At 44.2% G+C, this 17,322-nt stretch overlaps 1 long non-coding RNA gene across 2 annotated transcripts in view; it reads right to left on the bottom strand.

Annotated features, from left to right (window-relative positions):
- Positions 1 to 10,878: 10,878 nt before the first annotated feature.
- LOC137654479 (uncharacterized) overlaps positions 10,879 to 17,322 on the bottom strand; it is a 47,377-nt gene continuing 40,933 nt past the window's right edge. For both annotated transcript variants that reach the window (XR_011046639.1, XR_011046638.1), the window contains exon 4: positions 10,879 to 13,591. This is a non-coding gene — a long non-coding RNA (uncharacterized lncRNA). The remainder of the gene's footprint in view (positions 13,592 to 17,322) is intronic.

Here is a 17,322-nt window from a genome sequence, read left to right as displayed (position 1 = left end):
GAGATAATTAAAAAACGAGACAAGGTGAAGGATGAAATGGAGATGAGATTTGATAGAAGGCATTGGAGGGAGAATTAAATAACCAACATCCGTAGTGTAGGAATAAGTGGGAAAAGGTACAGCAAGACCATCAGGAACATTGAAAAAAAGCAACAGAATTAGGTCAATATCAATAAATAAATCAGAATCAGGGAAATATGACAAATTCGTAGATAATTTGCATTTTTCCTAACTATACAACCCCCACCTATTTATTATGGGTAATTACTTTCGGCATAGCTGAAATGACGAGCCATTAGATTTTTAACGAAGGTTTACTACCCCACCACAAATTAGCAGGGGTAGGGAGGGGTAGCTTGCTAACACCAACCAACACCCCCCCCCCCATACCCCTGTGATTTAGTTCACTTTGCTTAGAGGTAGTACTTCACATGGGATAGGGCTGGTGGGCAAGTTTGATTAAATAGCTACGGTTTGTATACTTAGAAAAAATACAAATTATCAACGAATTTGTCATTTGTTCTGTAAGCGAAGTACAAACCACGCTATTTAATATGGGTGACTTAACCCTTAGGAAGGGTGGTAAGTCCCGGCCATTACTGGCTTTGGCTTTTGCCAGGGGACTCTGTATTCGAGTGTGTCAGTACTCAATAATGAGTCCCTGCACCTCGCTAGCATCTTGCTGTGCAAGTGCTGCGGCCTACATAAGCTGTGTGAAGTTGACCTAGAGTTCTTTAAATGGAACTCAAGGCTAGGACTCTCCCAATACCACCTCGTCAGGGTATGGATACGTGGCAGTATTAACTTAATACTAGGAACACAAGGAAGCATGGTTTACCTACAGTGGTTTGAGGTCAGCTATGCAGAGAACCCAGGATGCTGCTTTCCCCAAGAGAGGGGAGGATGAAGAAAAGAATAAGGGCCAGACAAACCTTTTCATTCATGCAGACTAAGACCGGGTAACAATGCCCTCAACCTTCTGCTACTTGTCCATTAAGGAGTCTGAGGTTTAAACCAGCTGTTGTGAAGCCACCACAGGGCCGATAGAGAACGTATAGTCTCCTGCGTGTCTCGTCTTGCAGGTAGTGGGCTGTGAAGGTCGTCTGACGCTTCCACACCCCTGCTTGAAGGACCTGAGTCACTGAATAGTTCTTCTTGAAGGGACATAGCTACGTCCCTGACATCATGTGCTCTAGGGCGACGTGACAGAGGAGGGTCAGGATTCAAGGATAGGTGGATCACCTTACGAATCCAGGCCGAGATGGTATTCTTGGTGACCCCCCCCCCCCCCTTTCGTTTTCCCAGAGCTCACAAACAAAACTTGCACTTGGGGACGAACTTCAGCCGTTCTCTTAAGATATAGCCTCAGACTCCTTACTGGGCACAGTAGGAGATGATCTGGGTCATCTGTTACAGAACAGACTCGAAACCTGGAAAGAGTCGAACCGAGGGTCCGGCACTCCCGGATTCAGAGTCTTGCAACAAACTCAGTGACGAACCTGAACGTTACCTCCCCCCATCCCCTTGAATGGGCGATGTCATACGAAAGACCATGAAGTTCACCGACTCGCTTGGCCAAGGCCAAAGCTAGCAGGAACACCGTCTTCCAAGTAAGGTGGTGATCTGAAGCCTGGCGTAATGGTTCGAAGGGAGGTCTCTTAAGAAAACTGAGAACTCGAACCACGTTCCATGGAGGAGGTCTCACTTCCAACTGAGGGCAGGTAATTTCATAACTCCGTATGAGTGAGGAAAGTTGTGAGGAAGAAATGTCCACTCCTTTGAGCCTGAAGGCTAGACTTAAGGCTGAGCGATAGCCTTTCACCGCCGAGACTGAAAGGTACATTTCTTCCCGCAAATACATGAAGAACTCCGCTATTGCTGGAATAGTGGCATCGAGTGGAGAGATACCCCTTCCACGACACCAACCAAAGAAGACTCTCCTCTTTGCCTGGTAGACCCCTGCGGATGACCTTCGCAGGTGCCCAGACATCCTGTTTGCAACTTGCTGCAAAAATCCTCTCTCAGTGAGATGCTGGATAGTCTCCAGGCGTGAAGTCGAAGCGAAGCTACGGCTTTGTGAAAGATGTTGGTGTGTGGTTGTTTGAGTAGCTCGTGTCGTGGAGGGAGTTCCCTCGGAAGCTCCGTTAGAAGTTGCAGGTCTGGAAACCATTCCGCGTAATGCTATAGCGGAGCTATTAGGGTCATCGAGAGATTGACCGATATTCTGGTCTTGTTGAGCACCCTCATCAGACAGAACGGGGGAAAGGCATAGACATCGATGTTGTCCCACCGTTGTTGGAAGGCATCTTGCCAGAGAGCCTTGGGATCCAGGAATGGGGAGCAGTACAGCGGAAGTTTGAAGTTCAGCGCTGTAGCGAACAGATCCACAGTCGGGGAACCCCACAAAGTCAGAACTTTGTTGGCTACTTGACGATCCAAAGACCACTCGGTACTCACTATCTGCGTTGCTCTGCTCAGACTGTCGGCGAGCACATTCCTCTTGCCTGGAATGAAGCGAGCTGATATTGGTATCGAGTGGACTTCGGGCCATCTCAGTATCTCTACTGCGAGATGGGATAGCCGTTCTGAAAAGGTACCTCCCTGCTTGTCGATATAAGCCACTACTGTGGTGTTGTCGCTCATCACCACCACAGAGTGGCCCGCCAGGTATTGCTGGAACTGTTGAAGGGCCAGGAATACGGTCTTCAACTCTAGCAGGTTTATGTGGAGGTACTTTTCTGATTCTGACCACAGGCCTGAGGTCCTGTGGTTCAGAATGTGAGTCCCCACCCTTTCTTTGAGGCGTCCAAAAACCGACATCAAATCGGGGGGGAGGACGAGAAGATCCACTCCCTTTCGTAGGTTCTCGTCTGTCACCCACCACTGAAGGTCCGTCTGTTTCGCAGAACCCATAGGGATCATAGTGTCCGGGGAATCGTGACCTTGATTCCACCGGGAATTGAGTCGCCACTGGAGAGATCTCATTCTGAGGCGACCATTGGGAACTAGACGGGCCAGGGATGAGAGGTGACTGAGGAGACGTAACCACGACTGGGTTGGAAGTTCTTCTCGTCTGAGGAAAGGCCTCGCGACCCTCAGCCTTGCTATCCTGTCGTCTGATGGGAAGGCTTTGTGGAGAATGGTGTCTATGATCATGCCTAGGTATACCAGTCTTTGAGTAGGCAGTAGAGAGGACTTCTCGAGATTTACCATGTCCCTAGATCTTGGTAAATCCCCAGAAGTTTGTCTCGGTGACGAAGAAGGGCTGCCTCCGAGTCTGCTAGGATCAGCCAGTCGTCCAGGTAACGGAGACGGATGCCGATTCTGAGAGTCCACGAAGATATTAGGGTGAACACCTGCGGTGCTGTGGAGACCGAAACACAGCACCTTGAACTGGTAGATCTTGTTGTCTAGGCAGAATCTTAAGTACTTCCTCGAAGACGGATGGACTGGGATCTGGAAGTATGCATCCTTCAGGTCCAGTGTGCACATGAAGTCTTGCGGTCTCACTGCAAGTCTGACCGTGTCTGCCGTCTCCATGCTGAACGGGGTCTGCTTGACAAACCTGTTCATAGCTGAGAGGTTGATGACTGGTCTCCAGCCTCCAGACGCCTTCTTTACAAGAAAGAGTCGACTGAAGAAGCCTGGGGACCCGTCGACTACCTCTTGGAGAGCGTCCTCCTTCAACATGGTCTCGACTTCTGCCCGAAGGGCTTGCCCCCTTGCCGATCACATGGCAAGGGAGCTCAACGAAACTGGATCCGCTGTCAGGGGAGGTAGAGATGTTGTGAACGGGACGCGGTATCCCTGACTGATTACGGAAATCGTCCAGGAATCGGGCCCGAGTTGCTGCCACCTTCTTGCGCAACTTTGTAGGCATCCCCGCACTGGTGGACATGCAGGGGGACTGACAATCCTAGCGTTTGCGGCCACAGCCGCTCCCTCTGGGATTCTTTCCTCCCCTAGAGGACTTTTGGCCTTTCTTATCCTTGACAGGAAAGGGCTTAAGACACCTTTGTCTTTGCTGCAGCTGTCTTCTCTGTACTCTTGACAGGACGTGGTTGCTGGGTCGCTGGAGGTTTGTAGGGCCTTGATGTTAGGGCCCTATGGAGAAGGGAGTCCTGGTTGGACTTCCTCCACCTCTCAGCAGCCTGCTCCATGTCCTTAGGCTCAAACAAGTTCTTCCTGAAGATGGAAGAATGTCTGAGCCTGCTAACGTCGGTACTGGGGACCTTTAGGTGGAATCGCTCAGACACTGCATCCCAACGTTTCAAGATAGTGTGTTAGCCCACAAGCTCGAGACTTGGTGGGCTAGAAACTCAATGGTACGCGTGCCTGAGAGCAAAAAGGTCTCCAAGGCCTTCCTGGTGCTTTCTTTGGACAAGTCCTCAGACTGCACCAGTATGACCAGAGACCCTAGCCAGATGTCCAGCCACGAAGTTGCCTGCATGGCACACTTCGCTACCTTCTCCTGGCTCAGGATCTCCGTTGCCGAATACGAAACATGCCGGTTGGAGTCTCTCTCTAGAGGGACTCTCCTGGTAAGCTCTTCCAGAGAGTGGTGCAAAGGAAGAGCTAAACAAGTCTCCTCCAAGATCTCAAAGTACCTCCTCTGATGGACGCGAGGAGGCGGGAGGAGCTTGTTATCGGTGCTGGATCGGCTGGAGGAAGCAAGCTTGGAGAGCTGGCCTTCGACCTTTTCTCTGGCACTCTTAACCCCGTGACCAGGGCAGCGCCGCACTGGCCCTCGAGGGTTTTGGAGTACCGTAGATTCGGTCTAAGACCGTGTCCTTGCCCTCACGAGGGGGAATCTCTGGATCCGGAAACCCATTGAGATTTCTCATGAGGGTCAGAACTTGCCAGAACGCATGTTCTGACTCATGCAGCTCTCCTCCTGAAGGGCTAGCAGCAAAGTCTACCTTCCTGGGGGGACTCATGGACGTTCTCTGAGGGTTTGGCTGGCTCCTGTCTAATCCTTGATGAAGACTTTGGCAAAGTCATAGAGTCCTTCGACTCCCTCCTGGGAGGGATACAGGACTCCAACAGTGATGGTGGAAGGCTCTTCTCAACCCCTACCCGAGAAGACTTCTCGGGGCGAGGTGGGGTTTCCCCCATTGCTGCGATGGGAGAACGACCCGCCTCACCTGACTCCCCAGAGGATGGGAAATCCTCGTCCGCAGGGGAGGGACAGAAAGGGAGAGGGAGCCTTCCTCAAGGACTTCCGAGGAGTCAGTTTCGCCCTTGGAGAAGTTACCACGGTAGAAACTCCTCTCTTCCTCTTCAGGGGAGACGAAGCCGCCACTGATTTGTGACCAAGTTCAGAGAATACAGGCTTAAAAGCCTGCACGAGAGCTCTGACGATGGTACCAAACCAGGGTTGCTGACTGACAGTCGCGCTGTCAGACACTCCCTCTGGGGGAAGGGGATCGTTCGATCCTTAGGAGGAGTTACCAAACGAGGATTCGCCTGAAAAGATGCTGAAACAGAAGGAGAAGAGTCCTTGGACCTATCCAGAAACCTCCCCTCCTCCGATAAGCGCGCTGTTCTGCGCTTGCGGGGTGGGGAACGAGACGACGATGACCTAGCCGGGCGATGTCCTGCCGCCTCACGTGTGGGATCGCGCTGGTGGTCGTGCAATGGGCCCTGCCCTGGATCACACGCGAGGGCGAGCGATGGCGCGTAGCGGCATGGACAGGCGATGACAGGTGGCGCGTAGAAGGCTGGATAAGCGCTCGTGCAGGAGCACAGGATCCTGCCGAAGAGCCCGTGAGGGCGATAACGTTGGGCGCGCACGCGCAGGAGAAATCTCTCTAGTGTGCGGGCGCGCATATCTGGCTGAAGCAGTGGGTGAGCAGGGCGCACTTGCGCAACCTCGTGGGCGCGCGATGGAGACTGAGCGCGATGGTGCACAGGTGAGCGCTGGCGAGCAGGAGAAGATGTTACTACACCCAGATCCGGAGATCGTAGGCGTGCCTGGAGCGCAGATCGTGGGCGCGCATCAAGATGCGGGCGCAGAGAAGTGCGCTGTCGGTCTGGAGAGCGCTGGAGTCCCGGTGAGCGCCTGTGCAGTATCTCAGGAGACTCCAGGGCTGTGCGCTGGCACGCTATATCCGGAGTAACAGCAGGAGGGCGCTTGTGCGCAGTGGCGCGTTGAGGCACTGGAGAGCGCTGGAGGTCCGTTGAGCGCCTGTATGCATCTTGGGATCCTCCCTTGAAGTGCGCTGACGCGCAGGTGAGCGCTGGCGCGCTATAACAAGAACCAATGGCAAGCGCTTACGCGCAGGTGAGCGCTGGTGCGCTATTGCAGGAACTATTGCCGGTGGTCGTGGGCACGCAGGGGAACCCTGGCACATAATGACAGGAGCAACTGCAAGTGCTCGCACGCGCGCAGGTGAGCGCTGGCGCGCTAAGACAGGAACATCTGCTGCAGGTCGTTGGCGCTTAAGGGACTGACACACAAATTTGTGCTCGTACCCTTTATGCCCCGAAGGGACCGTTGCCTGTTTAATAACAGGGTGAGAAGGCGCCACAGCGCATCGGCAGCCAGGAACGAAGACGGCAGGTCAGCAGGTCTGGAGGATGGAAGGTCGACGTGTCCTGTGTAAGGACGACCTTCCACTGAAGGAGATCGCGACCGATCTCCGGAGAGGTCCAAGGAGGTAGCTGGCAGGGTCGGTGAACGACGGCGAGGTTCTTCCGCGGAGGACTGCGAGGATGACGAGCCAAAGAGGCGTCTCCTAACACCCTTGTGAGGTGAAGGAAGACCTCTACGGCAAAGGGGAAGGCGAGCTTTACGCCTTACACGCCCTCTGGGGGCCATGGGGTCAGCAGGCTGACCATCAGCAGTCCTCCGAAGAGGAGTCTCTGTAAATGAACTCCCCCGAGGGGGAGAATCACCGGCAGGAGAGACCGTAGGACTTAGTTCCTCCCTCAAAGGATGTTTGGAGGGAGGAACTAAGCCTTCAGCTACCACAGCAACATCAGGAGCAGAGGTTTGAGACAACTTATCGGAAGCCTCTGCCACAACAACGTCGACGATAGACAGAGGATCGATCTCTGCTACCGTCGGCGACTGTTTGACAGCTGCTCCCAATTTGATCATGTCAAACAGGGCTTCCTTGGAGGGCGAACCCTGAAGCCCCAAGGAAGCCCAAAGCTGTAATAAATCACCATTAGTTACAGGCATAGAAATATCCTCCTCCGGGGGAGGAGAAGGAGCTACCTCGCTATGGGAGGCAAGTTCTCCCGCACCCCGGGATCGGTCAACAGAACTACGGTCAACGCTACCACTCGACGGCTTCTCGGGAGAAACCGGTCGAGTGGGAGCTTCAGAGGTGGTTTGGGCCACGGAAGAAGAGTCCTTGGGATTTTCTCTTTTCAAAGAAACCTCTGAAGGAGAAATATCACGTTTAGACTTTTTTTTCCCGGCGCCGAGAAAACCTCTCCCACTGGGAGGTGGACCACTCCCTACACTCACCACATACATTAACTCTATCACACCGCTGGCCCCTACAATAAGACACAAGGTGTGGGATTCCGTGTCAACCGCCGACATAAAATGTGCCACAAGGGCGGTCAGGTAAGCCAAGGCACTTACGCATAGCAGAGGCCAACTTCACATACACTCTGCAAAAAGAAAAGCAAAGAAAGATTAATAATGGCTGATCAACAAAAGCGAGGGTGAAGGCGGACACGTCCGACTGTCACCTGAGCCGATAGCAAAGTGACCTAAATCACAGGTGTGTGTGTGATGGGGAGGGGGGGGGTTTAGCAAGCTTAAACCCCCCCCCCCCCACTAACTAGCGGTGGGGTAGTAAACCCTCGTTAAAAATCTAATGGCTCGTCATTTCAGCTACGCCGAAAGTAATTACCCATATTAAATAGCGTGGTTTGTATTTCAGTTAAGGAACAAACAGATAATTACAGCACCGGAGATTCGGAACACTGGAGACAAAAAAAAAAAAAGCATTAAGAGGAAAAAAAATGAAACAAGGCAAGAAAAAGAAACAAAAAGGAATTGGGAAATGCAGAGAATAAGAAACTACAGCAGAAAGAGAAAAGACCGGTAAGAGAATAGAGGCGGAGGAAAACACCTAGATATTAAGATAGAAGGGATATTGAATACCAAAATAAGAGCTTTACACATTTAGCCAAAGGCCACTTAGCTCACGAAGGTAAAAATGGGAGAATCAAATCAATTTCTCAATAGGAGGTTTAAGGTGTAATGGAAATAAAGTAAAACCAAATTTTAGTTTAAGTAGCATAAAACACACAATCGAAATGTTTCAAGGACCAAATGTAGTATCAGTGGCCTAGAAAACATTAAATAGCTTTATTATTTACGGGGAAATGAAAGTAACACAAGTTGAAAATCGGATAAAAGCAACATGGAGAAAGTGGAGGGAGGGAGCAGGAGTGGTATGTGATAGGAAAATGCCATTCAAGGTAAGTCAAGATCTATAGCGCAGTAATTAGACCAGTGTTAAAGTATGGAGAAGAAACTTGGGCTTTTAAAAGAAGAGGAAGTTGAGAGAACAGAGATGAGAATGATTAGGTGGATTATGGGAATTCTGAAAGATTGGAAAATGACAAAATAAGAATGGCAGGTATAGTAAAGATTTCCGAGATAAGTGTCACGACTGAGACGGTGTGGGCATGTGTTAAGGACGGATGGTAGGGAAGGAGTGAAGAGGGCTTGGGAGGAACCTGTAAGGGGGAGATCAAGAGGGAGGCAGAGAATTAGATGGCAAGGTAAGGTGAAGGATGATATGGAGATAAAAAAGATTTGGTGGAAGGGGATGCCTTTGATTAAAGGGACCACAAAGTTACTTATTAGTGATAACTTAGTTATCAGTTATGTTCAGGATTTAACAGATTCATCATACAACAGAGTAGAAAAAACTTATTTTCATGAATTCTATGGAATAAGATGAAAGGGTGGTGTCACCAGATTTAGCATAAAAAGATGGAGAAAAGCAAGGCGAAACACTCCCCTAGTATAAGGGTACAACTGAAGACACTGACCAGCTAGGATTCACTCAAGATAAAACTTACTGCGTAAGTGGAAGTTTTTGGATTCAAGTAAAAATAAATCACTAGTTTTAGATTCTAACAAATTTCTAGTAAAAGAATCTACAATGATAAATGTACTGCAAAACGAATTTGGTAATTAATTTCATGAATAATTAAATTATGATTCAAACCACTAAAGGTAAGAAATAGCAACACATGAAAAACCTTTAGAAGAGAAACTGGAGATGAAAATCACTAGACAAAGGCAGGTCCTGGTACGTCAATGCATTTATCCTACCCGAAAGGATAGGTCTGGATTATGTTGAACCATAATAAAGAATGAGGTTTGGCAAAGGCATTTAGAAAACACAAGTGACTGGGGAGAAAACCAAACTTGGTTGGAATAGAGCTACAAAGGTAAAAAGTGGTTACTAGTCAGCAATAAAGTGTCTTATAATTATTCCTGAGGTATGCAAAGGTTATAACTTACATGAAAAAGACATTGGTTCACACGTAGTGCTAAGGTATCAAGAACAGGAAGTGAGAAATGTTATGTGAAGTAACAAACTGAATGACAACTATTTTTGGATTCCATCTATAATTTGGTTTATATAGCAGTAAGGAAGGTGGGGACACATAGCCATATACAATAGTAGAAAATCATTCATAAAACAGGTGAAACAATATAGGCACTAGGGATGCTAAGCAGACTTGGTTAAGTTTTAGGATGTAGCAGAACTGATATGTGATAAGAATGCCAATCAAGCTGAAATTCAAGATCTATTTTACTGCAGTAATAAGACCAATGTCAATGCATGGATCAGAAACGTAAGTTCTACAACAAAAATAGGAAGGAAAGCTTGAGAGCAGATGAGAAGGCCGAGGTGGATTAAGGGAATATAACTGCTTCAAAGATTGCAAAATGATGAAATAAGAAGAATGGTAGGCATAACAAAGATTGGAGGTGTTAAGTGTCACGACCGAGATGGTACGGCCACGTACTGGAGGAAGATAGACAGATGAATTGATGGATGGATGGTTGGGAGCGAGCAAGGAGGGCTTGGAAGAAAACATTTGATAGGGAGATGAAGCGATAGGCGAAGAATTTGAATGCGAGATAAGATGAAGGTTGCTATGGAGAGAAGAGATTTGGTGGAAGAGAATGCTTCTGATATAATGCATTGGAGAGGGTGCATTAAGCAACCAACTACTAAACGTAGGGGTAATAGAGGGAAAGAAGACAGGCTGTGGGGCCTGTAAGCCTCAGCTCTTATTTTCAAATGCAGGGATAAAATAAGTTATACGACGAAAAGTTAATAAGTTGGACAGCTATAGGGAAGAAAAGTCGAGAACATTGGTAAACCAAAAGGATACAATGCAAGTGCAGGTAGGGGAGGAAGGAATGTAATGTAAGACCCTTTTGTTATGCTTACAGGACCAAAATTGAAATTTCATTTCAGGACTAACATCACTAATTGGAAAACCAGTTTTATATTAGAACATGGATAACCATCCACGTGAGCAGGAATAGAAATGAGAGGGGAAGCTTTCCTCTATCACTAACCTAGACAAGTCTCAGCGCATAATCAAAAAGAAAAAATTTACTATTTCTCAAGAGTTGTAACTGATGTCATAAGTTTCTGGATACATACTGCCATTGTCAAGTGTCTATTAGTAATACCACAAGTTATCACAAAGTTTACAGCATAATTCAACAATGTAAACCAGTTCAACAACTGACAAGTTTAGCAACCAAAGTAAAGCAGGAGTCACTTAACTGTATTCAGTGACAGAGACAACCTTGAAAGGTTTCCAACAAAGCCTACACACACAATGAACTGAATAACTTGAAACAACACAAAATAATCAACATGTTACATTTGGGTTTTGGATAACAGTACTACAGTGGATATAAGACACTTTAAACAGAAAACCCCAAGGGCAAAATGTAAATATGAAAAATCCTTAGTTGCAACAAAACCATATGAAGATAACAATTGCCTGGATAAATAACCTAGATTGAACAGATTTTCGTAAGGGAGACTGAGGACCAAATTGGTCACGCTGGTTGTTGCTTACAGTGAAAAGATCCAGAGACCACTGAATCATGATACAGAACCATTTTTTTTATATAGTTCAACAACACTGCCATCTCATAAGTCTTTTGCACCGAGATTCTTGTTAAATTGGAATCAAATTCCAGAAAAGGAACTAATACAATAATAAACTCCTGAAGCAATATATCCTCATTGAACTGGCATCTTTCTGAAGGTCTTTATTCTATAAAAATCGTCTAAATAACACCTAAATAAAAATTAATCATCATATTCCATTATTATTATGTAAATCAATCCCCATACATTAACTGTAATGGAATAACTAACTTAAGTGAAACTAATGGTTTCTTCGTGTTTTCAATTTAAGAAAAAAAAAATTATAATCCTCTTCCTTTTTAGTTGAAATATTGTACCAGCATGTGCCCGAACACAATATATAAAAATCCTCCATTAGTTCAATTTATAAAATTATTTTTAAAGAGAAACCTAACTTAGAGTTAAACAAAAAGTAAAGCAGTATCAAACACTATAAATAGGACTATCTTCTAACCAATACTTTTTAGAATGGCAAATTTTTTCCAATCTTAATCATTTACATTCAACTTCAAATTATATTACCACCTCTCCTGAACCCTTAATACATGATCTACTTGAACAGGAGATTCATAGAAATATAATATCATAAAAACCTTACATGATATTAGAGATGTAATCTATTTAAATCAATGAAATAAAACAAGAATTTAGCAAATAAAAGCTGTAACCAAAGACGTGCTTTAAACCAACTAATTTCAGTACAGTATACGAGTTCACACCTAATCATTTATAAAACTAAAACAGAAAACTTGTTGCAAATTGTTTTGTTGTTGTAGCCTAGATATTTAAAGTTGAATCAACTCCTGGCTTTAAGAGTTATACTAAAAGTTTTGAATCATAATTCTCAAGATAAAAAATTTTAAATTAAATCCTGCAACATTTTAAACCAATCATATATTTAACAGAATTCAATTCCAATTCTACAAAGATTCCCTTATTGTGCAAAGACCATGGAATACTGAAAACTACTACACTTTTTTTCTATTAAAATTACGCTCATCAACTGTTGGGGGATAATAAGATTGAACACAGTACTTTATTGCTACAATATTTCCAAATGTACTTTTCTGGGAAGTGGTGATTGAAGCAAATAATTTATGTTCATGAATTATATGAAAAAAAGGAGGCTGAAATATAATAAGAACACAGCGATAAAGTTGAATTTATCATGAACCCTTACCATTTTTTAGTGTTTAACCAAAGACCAAACATCATTTATAGCTAAGCATAAGAAGCAAATAAAGTTGAAATGTCTTGAACCCTTCCCATTTTATAGTGTTTAACCAAACACCAAGCATATTTATAGCCAAGCATAAGAAGCAATAAAGTTGAATCTATCGATATCCCTTACCATTTTATAGTGTTTAACTAAGCATAAGAAGTAAAGTTGAATCTATCTTGCACACTTCCTATTTTATAGTGTTTAACCAAAGACCTAGCATCATTTATAGCTAAGCATAAGAAGCAAATAAAGTTGAATCCATCAAACCCTTCCCATTTTATAGTGTTTAACCAAACACAACGTGACATATCTTGGCATAAGGAGCGACCCAAATTATTTGCTGAGAAAAACTGAAAACAGGCAATGGTAAAGACGTCTGACAATCATGCGAGATAAGACAGGGAACCCGAGCAAAATAAAGAAAATGACAGAAAGCATTGCATTAGAACCAAAAAAATTTTATCAAGAACATAAAGAGTAGAAGGAAGTGAAATATAAATTGTACAGTACAGTACTGTACATCTATGTACACCTAAAGTCATATGATCTAACTTTGATTAAAGAATAGGAAGTGAAAATTTCTTAAGAATTCTCAAACGGAGCTTTGATGGTATAACAGCTAAACCAAACAAATTAAACAGCCTAATATCCTAGCAAATTAAACAGCCTAATAACCGAACCAACAACTTTTATGTTCCAAATAGGCTACAATGAAGTCCTACAATCAGTGGATTTTATGAAGAGGAAGTGACCAAATCATGAAGAATAAAGGTGTTAAAAACACATGTCTGGAATATCAAAAGCAGGAAGGAGAATCCCAAACCTTTCTATAGAGAACAGTGATCGTAATGCTACATATTCAGAATACTCTGTACCTATGATTTAATCCTATCATGAACAAATCCATGAGGAAATGGATTTTAAAGTTACTGTGGGCCCTTTGCCATGCATTAAAGAAAGTGCTGACTGTTCTTAGCCCTTAAATTTTTCCAACTTAGTTTTTGAACTTGAAAAGACTTCTTCAATTTTTTATAACAAATTATTTTAGAATGATTTTTTCAAGAAAGTGCCCTTGGCATGCTGAATGTCCAGATGTATATGTTTCAGTGCACAGCCAGGTCAAGGGTGTTGGAAGACAAGTCAACGGGAATTGCTGGTATTTTCTTCTTTACTTTAAACACAAGCCTGCCACTGCTGTATTTACCTGAAAAGACAAATCAGAAATCTTAGCGAGATATAACACCAACTGTTACAAAATTAGCTAGTTTCACACTACAGGTAAAGACAAGACACTAAGGTTGGCTGATCAAAACAAAACTTTTGCCTTTGCCGTAAACCAGTCTTGAAGAGCAATTACTAAATGTCACCACTTAATGTTGTGCTCCAAATTTTGCCTACAAATATCAGCAATTTCACTTTGCATTCACTGTACAGTAAACAAATCTCTAATACAATTTGTACAAGCAGTATACTTGACAACCTAGTTTTCAAGGTCAATAAAACTTTACTTGTAAAGAATCAATCCAAAAGTCTCGCTATACTATTCTGTAGGTACTGATATGCCTAGGCTCAGTTAGTCTGCTCAATTAACCCTTGGCCTTGTAGCATTCTGCTTTTCCAAATAGGGTTATAGCTTAGCTAATCCTCCCCTATATAATAAATTGCAAGTGTCGGGCTATATATACAAATATATTTCTTTCCTGTATTGCTGAGCAGACGGGAGAGAGTCGTCATACCCTGGTGAGAGGGGATACCCGGAGAGGTGCACTCGGAAACCATATTCTCCCACATGTTGCCAGGCCAGCAGGCTGTAGTTAGGAAAGGGGAAGGGGGTGGGAAGCGCTAAATCTGTGTGTGCATGTGCGTGCGTACATATCTATCTAAATAGTCAGCAGTCATTTCTGATGACTTGTGTAAACTAGTAATACAGTAATAATAATTAACATGAACTGAACAAAACTATGTAACTTATAATGATGATCCTTTCATACTTCTTTCCTTGGTAATGAGTGTAGGTGATACAGAGCAGTGAGCAGAAGGTTATCCAGTATAAATTATGTATAATACACCTGCATCTCACTCAAAGCTAAGACAAGGCATGGCTACCATGGAGCAAACAGTTATGCAATGTCTTAAATCATTTGTTTTCATTCTTGAACAAAAATACATATATTGACCCAATGGTTTTCCTTTCAATATAATTATATCCTCTTCACTAAATAGGAACTGGACTTTTACCTATATATATATAATAAAGTAGAGTATTCATATTTGATAAAACAAGAATGCTATAGGTTCATACAATGTTCAATAGATTTCCCCGACATATACAAACTGTTTAATACATACAACTAACAAGTGGTTCCGTCCTCTAGTGCCTAACAAGTCTGCCACCTCAGTATCAGGCCAAACTTTGCCTTCCTCATAATAGTAAATGCCAGATGAAAATGTAAAATGATAGTCAATAAAAATGTAAGACACATGTTGATCATCGTATAGCAAGGAAAAATATAATTTTCTAAAATTTGTAATTTACTCCTATGCAGATACAAATTTCCGAGTTATTTATATGGGAGTCTTCCTTAGGTGGGGGAAGTCGCCGTTAAGAGGTACAGTATGCCCTTCCTCTCTAATAGAAACAATTACTATTAAATAATAGCAAAAGATCAAAAGTGGATAATAATTGATTTGTGTAGTCGGCTTGTGACAGAAAGAGGAGGGGGAGAAGGAATGGGAGGAGTCCAGCTCACTCTCGTTATAAGAGCATTCGTCTCAAACAACAGAGTACGAGGCAGAAGTATTGAAATCCCTTTCTAACTTGATCTTTGAGGTGAGAAGGAATTCCCTGTAGGTTGCCCTCTGGAATGCCTTCAGCATGGGTCTTACCTACGACGCCTAACAAAGGCAACCTCATTTGTATCAGACGGAGGTGTAACTCGTGGGAAGGGGAGAAACGCTTCCCGTAACTTATCCATTCTCTGTACCTGAAAGGAATCATCTGAAATAAAATGCTGTTCCATATAACACATGACATGAGAAGCATTACGAACATCAGGCCAAGAACTACTGTGGGGGTTAGCTTTTAGCGTAAATCAGTGTTTTGAGATTGCGAGTCCTATCTGGATGTCAATAAAACTCCACGGGAACTTCAAAATATTGGGGTGTAAATCTACCAAACTCCTAGGGTGTGTTGACCATAAACTAGCTTGAGAAGTTTTAGCAAGATCACGTCGTGCGATAACATTGTTCTTTTTGCAGAGGAATACTCTTACACGTCAAGCTGGCGGCGTGTTTGGCGATATCATTATGTAAGGGAGTGATAACTTGTTTGGACTTGGCCTGACCAAGTGACATCATCATGCTTAGGAACAGCAGTGCATACAGACTTGTTATGGTCAAAGTTCAGTATGGCTGAATTATTAATAGACAAAATGAGGGGAATTAAAGGGGGTTTCTTCACACTAGTAGGCTTTGAAGGAGATGAAGACATTTGTTTAGAACAGCTTGGTGTTGCCAAGTCTTGGGGTGTGAACACAGCCAAGGAGGTCCGACCACCCTCTAATAAAGGGATGACATCTTGTATATTGTCTTGGGAACCCTTTAAAGGAGATCGATGCAGAGGACCCTGGGTGTACATGGCAAGCCTTGCTCATAGGAACGAGCTGGAGACTGATGATGAGGCTCTCTGAATAAGGCTGCTTCAGTACGTGGGGAAATGGCAGGCTCAACTAAGGTTCCGCATTCGAGAGTGCACACACTTTTAAAGCTCAGACTGGAGATAGTTCAGATTGAATATACTTCCATAAGCAGAAAGATCTTTTCTGTATACAGTTATAAGACATGTAAGGTTCTCCACTCAACACTCGTCAGAGATGAGGCATATCTAAGCATAACAGGGTAATCAGGGACTGAGGGTGCCAAGACTAGATCTGCCTCTGGGAGCGCATCGGCCATAACCAAAGGATGCACTACAAGTACATGCTCAAGATCATACTGTATATTATCTACACTAGTTGATAAAAGGTTGACAAAATTCTCATGGCCATCGTTATCTATGACTGGAGCATGGTGGGTTCCTGACATGAAGGACCTGGTTGGGGGATAACATTAGTTGCAGAAACAAACTTTAATTTCTTGCCACTGCTGGCAGAAGACGAAGGAGGAGAACGATCTCGCTTAGGTCGTTTCTTGCAATGAAAACAATACCTCTACCACTGGGAAGACTGACACTACCTACAGTAATCACAAGACGATTCCAGTGAACATATCTTACTACGGCAAGAGGAACAAACACGGTACAGATCAACTTCTATTCGACTCATGAAGGTGCCACAGGGTGTCCATCACAGCCGGGCCATGAACACAGTCACAAATAATGATACAGCGACAGTGAATACTAAAGACTAAGCACTATAGTAGGGAGTAAGTTGGCTAGGACACCAGCCACCCGTTGAGATACTACCGCTAGTTATGGGGTCCTTTGACTGGCCAGATAGTACTAAATTGGATTCTTTCTCGTTACAGTTCAGTTTCCTTTTGCCTAGACATACACTGAATAGTCTGGCCTATTCTCTACAGATTCTCCTCTGCCCTCATACACCTAAGAACACAAACTACCAAACAATTATTCTTACAATTACTGCACTGTAGGAGTTCAGTGGCTACTTTCCTTTAGGTAATGGTAGAAGAGACTTTAGCTATGGTAAGCAACTCTTCTAGGAGGACACACTAAAATCAAACCATTGTTCTCTAGTCTTGGGTAGTGCTATATCCTCTGTACCATGGTCTTTCACTGTCTTGGGTTAGAGTTCTCTTGCTTGAGGGTACACTCGAGCACACTATTCTATCTAATTTCTCTTCCTTTGGTTCTGTTAAAGTTTTTTATAGTTGATATAGGAAACATTTATTTTAAGGTTGTTACTGTTCTGCCCCCAA

The sequence above is a fragment of the Palaemon carinicauda genome, chromosome 15 (genome assembly GCF_036898095.1).
Source record: "Palaemon carinicauda isolate YSFRI2023 chromosome 15, ASM3689809v2, whole genome shotgun sequence".
In the NCBI taxonomy this organism is placed as follows: domain Eukaryota; kingdom Metazoa; phylum Arthropoda; class Malacostraca; order Decapoda; family Palaemonidae; genus Palaemon; species Palaemon carinicauda.
Note: the sequence above shows the minus strand (reverse complement) of the source record. Positions and strands in the feature narration are given on the sequence as shown.